Genomic DNA, 12,509 nt, shown 5'->3' on the forward strand with positions numbered 1-12,509 from the left:
TGATCTAGATATTTTGGAAAATAGTAACGAGGATTTTAAGTTGGAAATAGGGAAGAAGATCACTGGGAAGAAATCTGGGCTAGAAAATAATTATATAAGGATTGATGAAATGTATAAGGAATCAAATTTGGAGAAAGAAATCACCGATATATCATAATTTTTCTGTGAAATTGGTTAGAAAAAAATTAAAAAATGAAAGTGTGGTAGAGGAAGGAGAAAAGAATGTGGTTCTATTAAGAAATGATATTGTTGATTTAAAGAAAAAATATAAAGATTTATTTGATGAAAAATTGGATTGTTTCGGAGATTATAAGGTAGATATTGTTTAAAAGAGAATGGAGGATAATAAGGGGGTCAAGAAGCATCGAATGTAATTGAGAACAAGAAGGGTATGAAAATATAGTTAAAAAAGGAATTAAAGGAAAAATTTGAAAATATAAGGGAAATGTAAATAGTAATTTCGTGAGTTATAAGGAATAATTTGAAATAAAAAAAAAGAGGAAATAAAAGTGTGAAAAACTACGAAGAATTGAAGGGGAAAGGATAAACCAAAGTATTTCGGAGTTATATGTTGATTTATCATGTTAATACTTCATGTTATATTGTAGGAAAGTTGGAAAGTGTAATTGATTAAATTGAAGCGTATATGGTAAAAGGCAGTCTTGTTAAGGAGCGGCGCTACATTTTTTCAAAAAAAGCTGGAGCGCCCCTCCTTTTTAAAAATGAGGAGCGGGAGTAGCTCCTTCGCTCCTTTAAATTTAATATATAAATTATATTATTTTTTAAATATTAATAATATTTGTTAATTAAAATTTAATGAAAATAAAATTTTATTTTATTTAAATTTATTCATTATTAAATGTTGAGCCGAGTTTTATATTGATTTTTCATCTAATCATTTGAAACATTAAACATCAGTTTTTCCTTTTTATATTGAAATTTTTTTGAAAAACCTTGTAAGTCGTATTAATATTCATTTTATAGATATATAAATTGGGAATGGATAAAAGATCCAAAAAATATGGAACTAAAAGCCAGATTAATTAATTTTTTAAGGAAACAAATACCCGACGGAAAAATAGCTACAACTAGTTCACGGGAACTTTGTAATGATTTGGAAGATTTCTTTGGATTCCATGAAATCGATTACCATGAAAATAATATATTGGATAGATATTTTTTAAATAATGATAGCAAAATTACTATTTTTGAACATTTCCATGAATTAAAAAATTTTTATATTAAATACAATACCCCGCTTCCCTCTAGTGCTCCTGTGGAGCGCCTATTTAGTATCGCAAAACAGGTCTTAGGGGAGAAGCGTGGGTGTTTGTTAGATTCTAATTTAGAAAATTTATTACTTTTAAAAGCTAATAAAAGATTATAAATATTTTGATATATCATATAATATAAATAAAACGTTTTGATAAAAAAATATGATTTTGTTTCGTGTATCTTCTAAAAAAATGAAAATCAAAGGAGCGGTTATGGAGCGGCACTCCATTAGTTGGAGCAGGAGCGCTCCTTTTAATATGTAGTAGCGGGAGCGGGAGTTCGCTCCTTTTGAGAAGGTAGGAGCGGGAGCGGGAGTCGCTACTTTTAAAAAGGAAGCGTTAACAAGACTGGTAAAAGGTTAGTAATAAAATATAAAAAAAGGGGAAAACACATGAGTAGAGTAAATGTTAATATAATTGTACAGAGAAATTTCATTTTTTTAAAAAATAGAAGAAAGGAGTAATTAATTAGTTTTAAAAAAAAGAGAAATAGGAAAGATTTGAAAATAAGAAATAGGAACGTTTAAAAAAAAATGCGTAGTAGTTTATAAAAATGGGGTTAAAATTGAAAAGGAAAAATGAAAAGATTTATTATAGGATTTGGGGGAAATTGTAGAAAATTCGTTTTGGAAGATAATTAGAATATAAATTGCGAAATAAGAAAAGAGGTTAAGAAATATATTTTGAGTAAAAGCGATAAATTATGGAATTGATTAAACAAGGAATAATAGTAAATTTTAAAATGTGTTGTAAAAGTTATTTTTTTAAACAAAGGGGATTTTGAAGATAGATTTAGTGTTTCAAGGAAAAATAATTAATTATTGGGGGTAAATTGTAAAAGAATTCATTTTTTTAATTAGGATATTGGAGGATAAAAGAGGTTAAGAAATGTGTTGAGTAAAAGTAATTAATTTTAAAAATTAGTTTACAAAAAAAGGAAAAAAAAGTAGGTGAAAGTAACCAAAACCATTGAAAAATTAAAGAATATAAAATTGTTTTGAGAAAGCAACTGGAATGTGTTAATTAAATGTTATATGAATTAAATAACAAGAAAAATAAATATGAAGAAAATAATGTATTTTGTGAAGTTATTTGTTAAAAAAAAGGTATTTTATTAAAAAAATTTTAGTGAAGTGATTATTATTAAGAAATTTAAAAAAAAAATTGGATTGACTCTTTGTAATATTTCTTTCAATCAACTACAATGATTCTGAACAATTAACTATAATTATGCCAGATTGATGATACCTAACTTAAGATAGAATGATCATGACTGACCAATGATGCAATGGATAAATCAAGCTAGGACTCATAAACCATAACCGTCTTGTCTGAAACGTAAAAGATGAACGACGCAATATTAAGATAAAACTAATTTATGACTGTTAATATAAAGAGCGTGGAAAAAAGAGGACAGGAACGTTATAATCGACTCTTTGATTCAACTGTAACAATACTGCGACGGCTATTATTGAAGACCAGAAAAGGGTGTATGAAACGATGCAAATATATGTGAGTTATTTATTGAATTTTTGTACACTGATTGTTTTTTTTAAATAATTACTCGAAAATGTATCAATTTTGCCCCGGGTTTTTACATTATATATTTTTTATGTTTATTTTTGGGATTATTAATTTTTAATGTAATTTTGTCGAAAATATTATTATTTTATAATGTTTTTAAAAAAAAAGATATATATTTTTTAGATATATTTTAATTTATAAAAAGTTTTCGAAATTATTATAATTATTATTTTTGTGAGAAAATCTTAAAATAAAAGAATAAAAAAATGTTTTGCGTAATTATTTATGTTTAGTTAACTGTTTCATCTGAGTCTCATATCAGTGGTCAAAATCCTTTTACTGTTTTCTCAAATTCTCAAATCATTTATCGCAACAGTTAATATAATATTCGATTATTTACTAAGTTTATATACATAATTTTAGATACACCTAATGAAGCTTCATATTATACCAAAGTTATTCACCTATCCCATCAAATTCCCTTAGATGTCTAACTGAGATTACAAGCCGATGTCAATATTCGAAAATTCAAGAGCAACCAAATTTTGATCCTATTCGTCTGAGAAAAAAATATGGCGCGATGAAAAAATGGAACTGGCTAAAATATGGCTGAGCAAACCAATTGAAGAATAGCCTAATGCAAAGATAATTGCCTACAATCGAAATTTATCCATTGATTCATTTATCGTTTCAAGAGGGAATTTTCCCTGAATATTAGGACGACCCTTTATCTGATTACGAAGTCGGAAGAAGTATGATAACACAGAACTTCAATCGAATATAGCAGAATTGTTTGGTAATAATAACGGCTATACCATTAAAAACATAATAGAACATTTACCGCCATAAGGTTGGGCGAGTCAGCTATATCAAAATGCATTAAATTATTGAGTTGGAGCCGAAAAAGCGTTGGAAAAGAACCAGATAGGAGAAATGCTCCAGATATAATTCAGACTCGAAAGGAATATTGTGACAAGATGAAAATATTTCTTTTGAAAATGCATTCTTCCTAGACGAGAGAGGGTTTAATACCCATATAATTTCGCACTATGGGTGGGCACTCTTGGGAAAAAGACCAACTCCCTCCAAAATATATCAGTTCTATACATAATAGGAATAAGTGGATCGAAAAAATTCACAATTATAGATGGGGCTTTCACTGCCATAAAATTCAAAACATTCCTCGATAAATTATATACAGATTAGATTAAAAATAAATTCCAAATAACTATATTTAAAAAAAAAATTACAATAAAATATAGGTAATTCTTGTACGGTATTTAAAAAAATCTAATTTAACAATTATAATTAATACAAATGAGTATATTAATAAAACATAAATAATTCTTATTAGAGATCTGCAAAAGTAGGAAAATCGGGTTTTATTTTGAATAAATATAAAAATGAATTTTTATATTTAAATAAATTCGGGCCAGGCCGACAAAACTTTTTTAAAAAATTTCGGGTTCAGGCCGGGCCAATTTTTTTAAAATAATTTCGGGCCTGGCCGGGCTTGAAAAATAAGGCCCGATGCAGATCACTAATTCTTATTGCAAATGCGATATTTTTATTAAATAGTATAATATATAAATATTATGACTAAGATTTCATTATAATTACGTTTTGAATTTAAAATTTTATGACTAAGAACATATAATAATATAGCAATTTTATGATTTGAATTTATAAAGAGAGGTCTATTTTCTCTGAGATTTAACTAATTCATCTAGAATCAAATTTTTATCTAGAATAATCTCCTTATAAATATTTAATATTGCGAATCAGATTAAACGGCTTACCGGTGCTATTTCTTAAATTGGTTTTTAACCTTTTCAAAGTTAAAAAAGACCTTTCATTAGTGCATGTGTTTATAAGGTAGCTAAAATAAAAAGCAATGTTTTGATATTAGGCAGGGAATCTAAAGTGCATTTACCTATTTTGGTATCAAAGAGTACTTTATTCTGTCAAAATTTTTATACCAAAATTCGACATCACAAAATAACTTATTATACGATCCTGATAATTCATCAAAATATCTGAGAAAATGTATTCAGACTCAACCGGCAAAAGAAAATAAAAGCTGCTTAAAATAAAATTGTGACTAATAAATCTTTCCTTTAATTGAAATAAAAATGTATCAATAAGGGGAATAAAAATATTTATTTTATAAAAATCCAAGCGATTGATCTAGAAACTACCTAGGTTTAAAATTTTTAATCCCAAACATATTAGCGATCACCTTTATTTTCTCATTATATTTACCAATTAAATGATTTTTCTTTTATTTAAAAATTATAAATATATATTTTTATTGATATTTAATATACATATTATTTTTAATATATATTTTTAAATCATGTTATCACGCAAGGTCTAAAAGTCGAAAGGCTTGGTAATATGAAAGGCTAAAAAATAATATTGAAAATAAAAATAACAAAGAAAATGATTAATGAGATATTATGGAAATTTTAAGATCTTTTCAATTTTTTTATTAATTCTTTGAAATAATTTGCGGTTTTTAAAAATTAATATAATAAAATTAATTTTTAAATTAATATTTTTAATTAAATTAATATTTGGTTATGATTTTATATTAAGTATAAATATATTGTAATTACTTGATAAAGAAGTAAATGAGAAACATAAATTTTTTAAGGTATTTTTAATTTGAGAAAGCATTTGAGAGGGGAAAGACTAACATCTTAAACGTAATTTTGAATATAATTATATCATTGAACTCAGAATTTAATTCTCTATTCAAAACCGCTTAGATGTATTTTTTTACGTTTCCGGTTCACAAAAAAATTTTTATATCGCGAAAGCATTTTAATAGGGAAAGGCTAACATCTTAAACGTAATTTTGAATATAATTATATCATTGAACTCAGAATTTAATTCTCTATCCAAAACCGTTTAGATGTATTTATTTACGCTGCCGATTCACAAAATAATTTTTTGTCGTGAAAGCATTTTAACGGGGAAAGGCTAACATCTTAAACGTAATTTTAAATATAATTATATCATTGAACTCAGAATTTAGTTCTCTATCCAAAACCGCTGATGTATTTTTTTACGTTTCCGGTTCATAAATATATTTTTATGTCGCGAAAGCATTTCAACGGGGAAAGGCTAACATCTTAAACGTAATTTTGAATATAATTATATCATTGAACTCAGAATTTAATTCTCTATCCAAAACCGCTTAGATGTATATTTTTACGTTTCCGGTTCACAAAATAATTTTAATGTCGCGAAAGCATTTTAATGGGGAAAAGCTTTGTGAACCGGAAACGTAATAAAATACATCTAAGCGGTTTTGGATAGAGAATTAACTTCTGAGTTCAATGATATAATTATATTCAAAATTACGTTTAAGATGTTGGCCTTTCCCTTCTTAATTCTCAAATTAAAAATACCTTAAATTTATGTTTCTCATTTACTTCTTTATCAAGTAATTACAATATATTTATACTTACTTAATATATAAAATCATAACCAAATATTAATTTAATATAAAAATTAATATAATAAAATTAATTTTTAAAAACCGCAAATTATTTTAAAGAATTAATAAAAAAGTTGAAAAGATCTTAAAATTTCCATATTTTTAATATATTATAATGTAATGTTATTATAATATTTTTTCTCTAAAAAAAGCAATAAATCAATCAAATATCTCATTAATCATTTTCTTTGTTATTTTTATTTTCAATATTATTTTTTAGCCTTTCGTATTACCAAGCCTTTCGACTAGTGTTGTTAAACGGCTCGTTTTGAGCCGATTTTTAAAAACGGCTAACTCAATATTTTAGCAAGAAAAATATTACCTAAGCCTTGAGATTTCGCTATTAGATGTTTAAACCTTCGGATCATCTATGAGAAGAATCTTCAGTCTTGCGTAATGTTTGCCTGTATAAAATACTGTGTTAGCCGTTTTTAAAAATCGGCTCAAATGGAGCCGTTTAACAACACTACTTTCGACTTATAGGACTACCCATGTTATCATTAAAAATTCTGATTTGCTTTTTTAATTATATTTCATTAATATCGTATATAATTTTATTTATAAATTGAAACCGTTTTTTAAATAAAATTATTAGCAATAAGAAAAGAAAAAAAAATTTTCAGAAATTATGGGGGGGAGTCAACCCCAATATCTCGCCTTGTCTACGCCACTGATTCGATTCATAACGTTGTAGTCTACATTAAAGTTTAAAAACTTATTATTTTAAAAAATTATATCAAAATGTTTTTTACAATAATTGTGGAAATTTAACTATATAAGAATGTTTTTTCACGTTATGGAAATCAGGGGCCCCTACAACGGGGGTGGGGGGGGGGGGGGTCCGAAGCAACTGCTTCAGTAAATTTGAGTAGGGGTACTTTTTTTTAAAAAATTTTTATCCATCATGATCATGTGATTTCTGGTTTATAAATGTAATAATAAGACCCCCCCCCCCACCACTTAATATTTATTTAATATATTGACGGAAATTTTGGTCGATGTTTAGTAAATTTTATTTAAACCAAGCCTTCTGGGGGAACAGGCAACAAGAAGGCAATATGATGGCCCTTATTAAGCTTATTGCAGATTCTGAGCCTATACTAAAAATGTATATACAGCAAAATGAAGAAAGAAAAAAGGATAAAAAAAATAAGGGATTAAAAACGAAATTATATTCAAACCTATAATAACATAAACATTCTCATTGAAACCATGAAAAATATGGTTATAAAAAAAATTCAAAATGAGATTACATTTAACAGGTGCTTTTCAATCATAGTTGATGGCACATACGATGTTTCGAAATCAGAAGCAATAGCTTTGATAGTAAGATATGTTGAAAATAGTGAGACGCCGAAGCCTGTTGAAAGACTGATTGACATATATTGTACGGGAAATACCACAGGTCTCGATATAAAGCATAATATAATATCCAAACTTGGCTCGATGAATTTACCCCTTGAATATCTAGTTGGGCAAAGTTATGATGGCGCCTCAAACATGAGTGGAAGAATCAATGGTGTGCAAGCCTTGATTAGAGCAGAGGCGCCAAAGGCAGCTTTTATTTGGTGTTATTGTCATCGATTAAATTTAATCGTTGTTCAATTATGCCAATCAATTAAAGAACTTCGAAATGTTCTAGGAATACTAGATGAGATTTATGTCTATTTTAATGGTGTAAAAAGATATGAGGTACTCAAAAAATTTCAGTGTAATGATCTGAAAAAATCGCAACGATTTCTACGCGTCAAGAATATCACTCGGTAATAGTTCCATATTTATTTAAATTTTAAATGTTTTTTTTATTTAGAAGCTGGCTATAGTCATATAAAGCTATTGTAAAAAAATTTTCAATTTTATGATGCCTTGAGGGCAGCTTTAACAAATTTAAAGGATTCTGAAGATCCTGCCACTTCCACTATGGCTAGTGCTTAGAATAGAAAAATTTGATTTTATCTTATCACTTTGTGTTTTGGATAAAATATTGTTGATAACAAGTTTGGCTTGTATAAAATTGCAAACCATTTCGAAGGATATAGGATATGCAATAAATCAAATTCAATTGGCAAAAGATTGCTTGATTAATTTGAGAAGTATAATATAAATTATTGTCTTAATTATTTTTTAATCTAATAGATAATAACACTGAATTTTTGGATGTTTTTTCAAAGGCGCAAGATTTTATGAAGGAGAATAATCTACCTTTTAATTTTGAAAGTTCTAGACTTCAAACATTACAATCCAAAAAGGAGAGGTATATATATACTTTCATCATTGAATATAGAAATTTTTTTTAGCTTTAAAATAGGTGTGTTTTATGCTGCACTCGATTTAATTATTATGCAGTTTAACGAAAGATTTAATGATGATTCAATGAAATTTTTACATCAAACATCATTTTTTACGCCAAAGGGAATGGCAGAAAAATCAATTATTAAAGAAGATATCGAGGATATCTGTGAATTTTACAATTTAAATTCAAGTCAAATTTTCGAAGAAATGTTGAAGTTTAGAAATATTTATAAGATGGCCAAAATGGGGAATGTAATTATTACTCATGTCATGACCTAGAGGTTCAAGAATTTAAAGATTTGTCAGATTCTGAGAATTGTAAATTTATTTAATTAAAATATTTTTACCAATACATTATTTAGCTTCTTCTGATGATGATGATAATTCAGGGACTTACGATTCAGATTGGAAAAACTATTCATTTATTTTACCTTATCGTTTACTTTTAAATTTTTCTGCTTTCCCTAATTTAAGAATTTTATATAAATATTTATTAACCATTCCCACAACCTCATGTACTGCCGAAAGAGTCATGAGTAAAACTAAATTAATTAAAACAAGACTGCGCAGTACCATGAAAGATTCTTTTCTCAATACTTTAACCATATTATCAATGGAAAAATTTTTATTTAAACAATTAAATACTGATGAAATTATAAATTCTTTTGCTTTCTCTTCCCCTAATTTATCTAAATTATTAATTTAAAAATAATATTTATAAAGTTATATTTTTTGCATTTTATTTATATTATATATTAAAAATTGATACAATAAAAATTATTTTTGAAATTTATGGGTGTCATTATCATTTTTTCGAAGGGGGGAGGATACTTTTCAAGGGGGTACTTTTCATGGGAGTATTCTGCTTCATTCGCTCAAAAAGTGTAGGGGCCACTGATGGAAATGTGTTACAACAAATAATATTATTACTGTATATATTAACAATTATTTTTAATATATAATATTTTTTTAAAAAAATTTTAAATATAAAAATAAACAACAATACACATAACTTAATTGTGTTGTGATGATTTAATGAAACATGTTGATGATTAAATAAAAACCCATCCCATCCTACAGTGTTGTGATAATTTAATGAAACATATTGACGATTAAATTTAAACCCATTCATATAAAATGATATTGCAAAAATAATTAAGATATAGACAAAGCATTACTGAAATTTTTTTTATTATTTCTTTTGTTGTACATTTGTAAAGATTATAATTATATATGCATGTGTTTAAATTAAATCGTCAATATGTTTCATTAAATCATTAAACATTGTAGATAAAAATATTTTGTTTTAAAAGTAAATAAAATAACACATTTGCAATTTATAAAAAAAATTAAAATAATATTCCGTTTTTTTATTAAATTAATTTTTATCTTTTGAATGAGCTAAAAATACACAATTTCTTCTTAGGTAAACAGGTCAAATTATGATAATTTATAACTTATTTTTTCGTTGTTTATTATATTTTCTATTAAATTTACCTTTCTTATATTATAGTTTCGAAAATGACTTGTGAAATCTTTAATGTATATTTATTTTATAAAAGATCTAAAACAATTAAAATTTTTCTTTAATTTCATAATAGAAATTATTTATATCCCTTCTTTTTTTGCGTTTTAAAATTATTTCCGGTATTAAAAAAAGATTAAAAACAACAGACCGGTCAACGGGCCGTGAAAACTTTTTTAAAATGGGTTTCAGCATGCTCAGGTTTAATTAGTATCACTATGCTCCATCCTAGTTCAGAATTAGGTGCAACTTTCTGGCCGGATTTGTTTAATTTCATCGCTATTTTTTAAACACGTATTGACTTTTTTTCTAATTTAAGAAATGTATTTTGGACAAGTACATTTGATAATATTAGTTCCTAAATTAGGCAAGATTGAGCTTGAATGAGATATTTAGAATACTTTTGGATAATCGTTTTTATTTAAGGGGAGGGTGGTTACAAACATGCGTCTTTTATCTTGCCTATTCTGAAGTCAAGATATATAAAATCTTAAATTTACACTTATTATATATATAGTTTGTGTATTAGCTATAATTGGGTAATGGCTAAATACAAGCTAACTCGGCTCAATCTTAAGGCGCTTGCTGAAAAAAATCAGTTAACATTAAGGCGCTTTAATTTATATTAATTCATTAACTATATAATCGTGCGCTAAAGTCCTTTTCAAAATCCATCACGTATTTTACTCTTTGTTTGGATTGAAGAGGGGTAATAATTTTTTGAAAAAGAGCATATGAATTTTAAAAAAACTATATCCACTAGTCGACTCAAGTATATAATTAGTATTGACGACTCTATTTAGTCTAAAGTAAAAAAAAACAAATATCTTAATTAATAATAACTAATTTGAAATATTCGTCTTCTAATCGACTTAAGTTCATAGAACTATTTGTCCTCAAGTCGACTAAAGTATATAAACTTGAGTTCACGACTTGAGTTAGTTGACTACGACTAATGACTCTGACTAATCGTTTTATTTAAATAAAAGTTAAAAAATTATTTTGTCTTATTAATATGAGTTCAAATTATAATTTAAAAAAAGCCTATTACATTGAAACGTTCATATAATGGGCTATCTATACGTCTTATAAATATCATTCACGATATCTTTGAAGAAAGTAAGCAGCCGCGCTAATTATTGAAGAAATTATTGGAAAAATAATAAATGAGCTGCAGGGAAAAAATAGGAGCTCTCGATTATTAAAAATCGAATGAACTTTCAATTGGACACAAAATACCAATAACAATTTTTCATAACATTTTTGCTTGCATCCTTCGGTAGCTATGCTACTTTTTAGATAATTAATAGTGCTGCTAATTATATTTCGAGTAGCTCTAAAAAATAGCTACCTTTAAAAATATTAATTAATATTTTAAAATGATAAATAAATCTTTATTTTATTTACAATTTGAATATATAATATTGATATAATTTAAAAAATTAAATTTATTCAAATCCTTTCATTTAGATTTGAAGATGATATATTATTCGTAATTTGGGATTGTTCCGAAAATATTTAATGATTTTAACTTTATATCATGAGCATTTTATGTTTAATGATAAAGAAAATCTAGATACTAAAACTGTGTCAGTAAGCAAATTATGTATGTCATAAAATAAACAATTAGTGTAAGCAAAACTTTCTCATATAATTTATAGTTATTAAGTGTATGAATTTAATTAATAATAAAAATTAAAAATAATTATAATAAATTTTCAATAATTAAGATAACTAAATCAAAAAATTAAAATAAAAAAGGGGCCTGCAACTTAAAAAAATTTACCAGACAATGATGGAAAAATATGTATTGATAAAAAAAATATTTTTGGAAATAATCCCATTCATTCTTTAACATCACAAAAGATGTTTTATGACTTAATTAGCTTTGTGATTGAAGAATTGCAAGCCTTTTCTGTTGTGGAAAGTCCATTCTTCACTAGACTGATTAAAAATGCATACCCAAAGAGATCTATATGACGCCATTAAACTTTAACAAAAAGAATCCAATTTAAATATGAAACAATGATAGATGTGAAACCAATAAAATTGGATCTAAATTTTAAAAAATATCAATTCCTGGCCGATTATTTTAAGGTAAGTATAACTTAATAAAAGTGTATGAAATAAGGTTTCTTGAAACTGCCAATAAATGAACAAATAAAAAATGCATTTAAAGGAATACTTCTGTAAATGAAAATGGAATTTGCAGACTGGGTATAACCATATTGTTTGTAAATAATTTACTGAAAACGACAAGATTGTATTACAATACGAATTATAGCTCTAGGTGAAATATTTGAACAATTGAAGAAAATAAACTGAGATTAAAATAAATCTTTCAAAATTATTTTAATTATTAAAAAAATTAAACCGATCCTGCCTAAAT

General features: G+C 26.0%; 1 protein-coding gene across 4 annotated transcripts in view; it reads right to left on the reverse strand.

Moving 5' to 3' along the window:
* Positions 1-12,509, reverse strand: part of LOC135922905 (protein vav-1-like) — a 112,872-nt gene that overhangs the window by 65,376 nt on the left and 34,987 nt on the right. The gene's annotated exons all lie outside the window — the stretch shown is intronic.

Source organism: Gordionus sp. m RMFG-2023, chromosome 1 (assembly GCF_954871325.1).
Source record: "Gordionus sp. m RMFG-2023 chromosome 1, tfGorSpeb1-WG-v2, whole genome shotgun sequence".
In the NCBI taxonomy this organism is placed as follows: domain Eukaryota; kingdom Metazoa; phylum Nematomorpha; class Gordioida; order Chordodea; family Parachordodidae; genus Gordionus; species Gordionus sp. m RMFG-2023.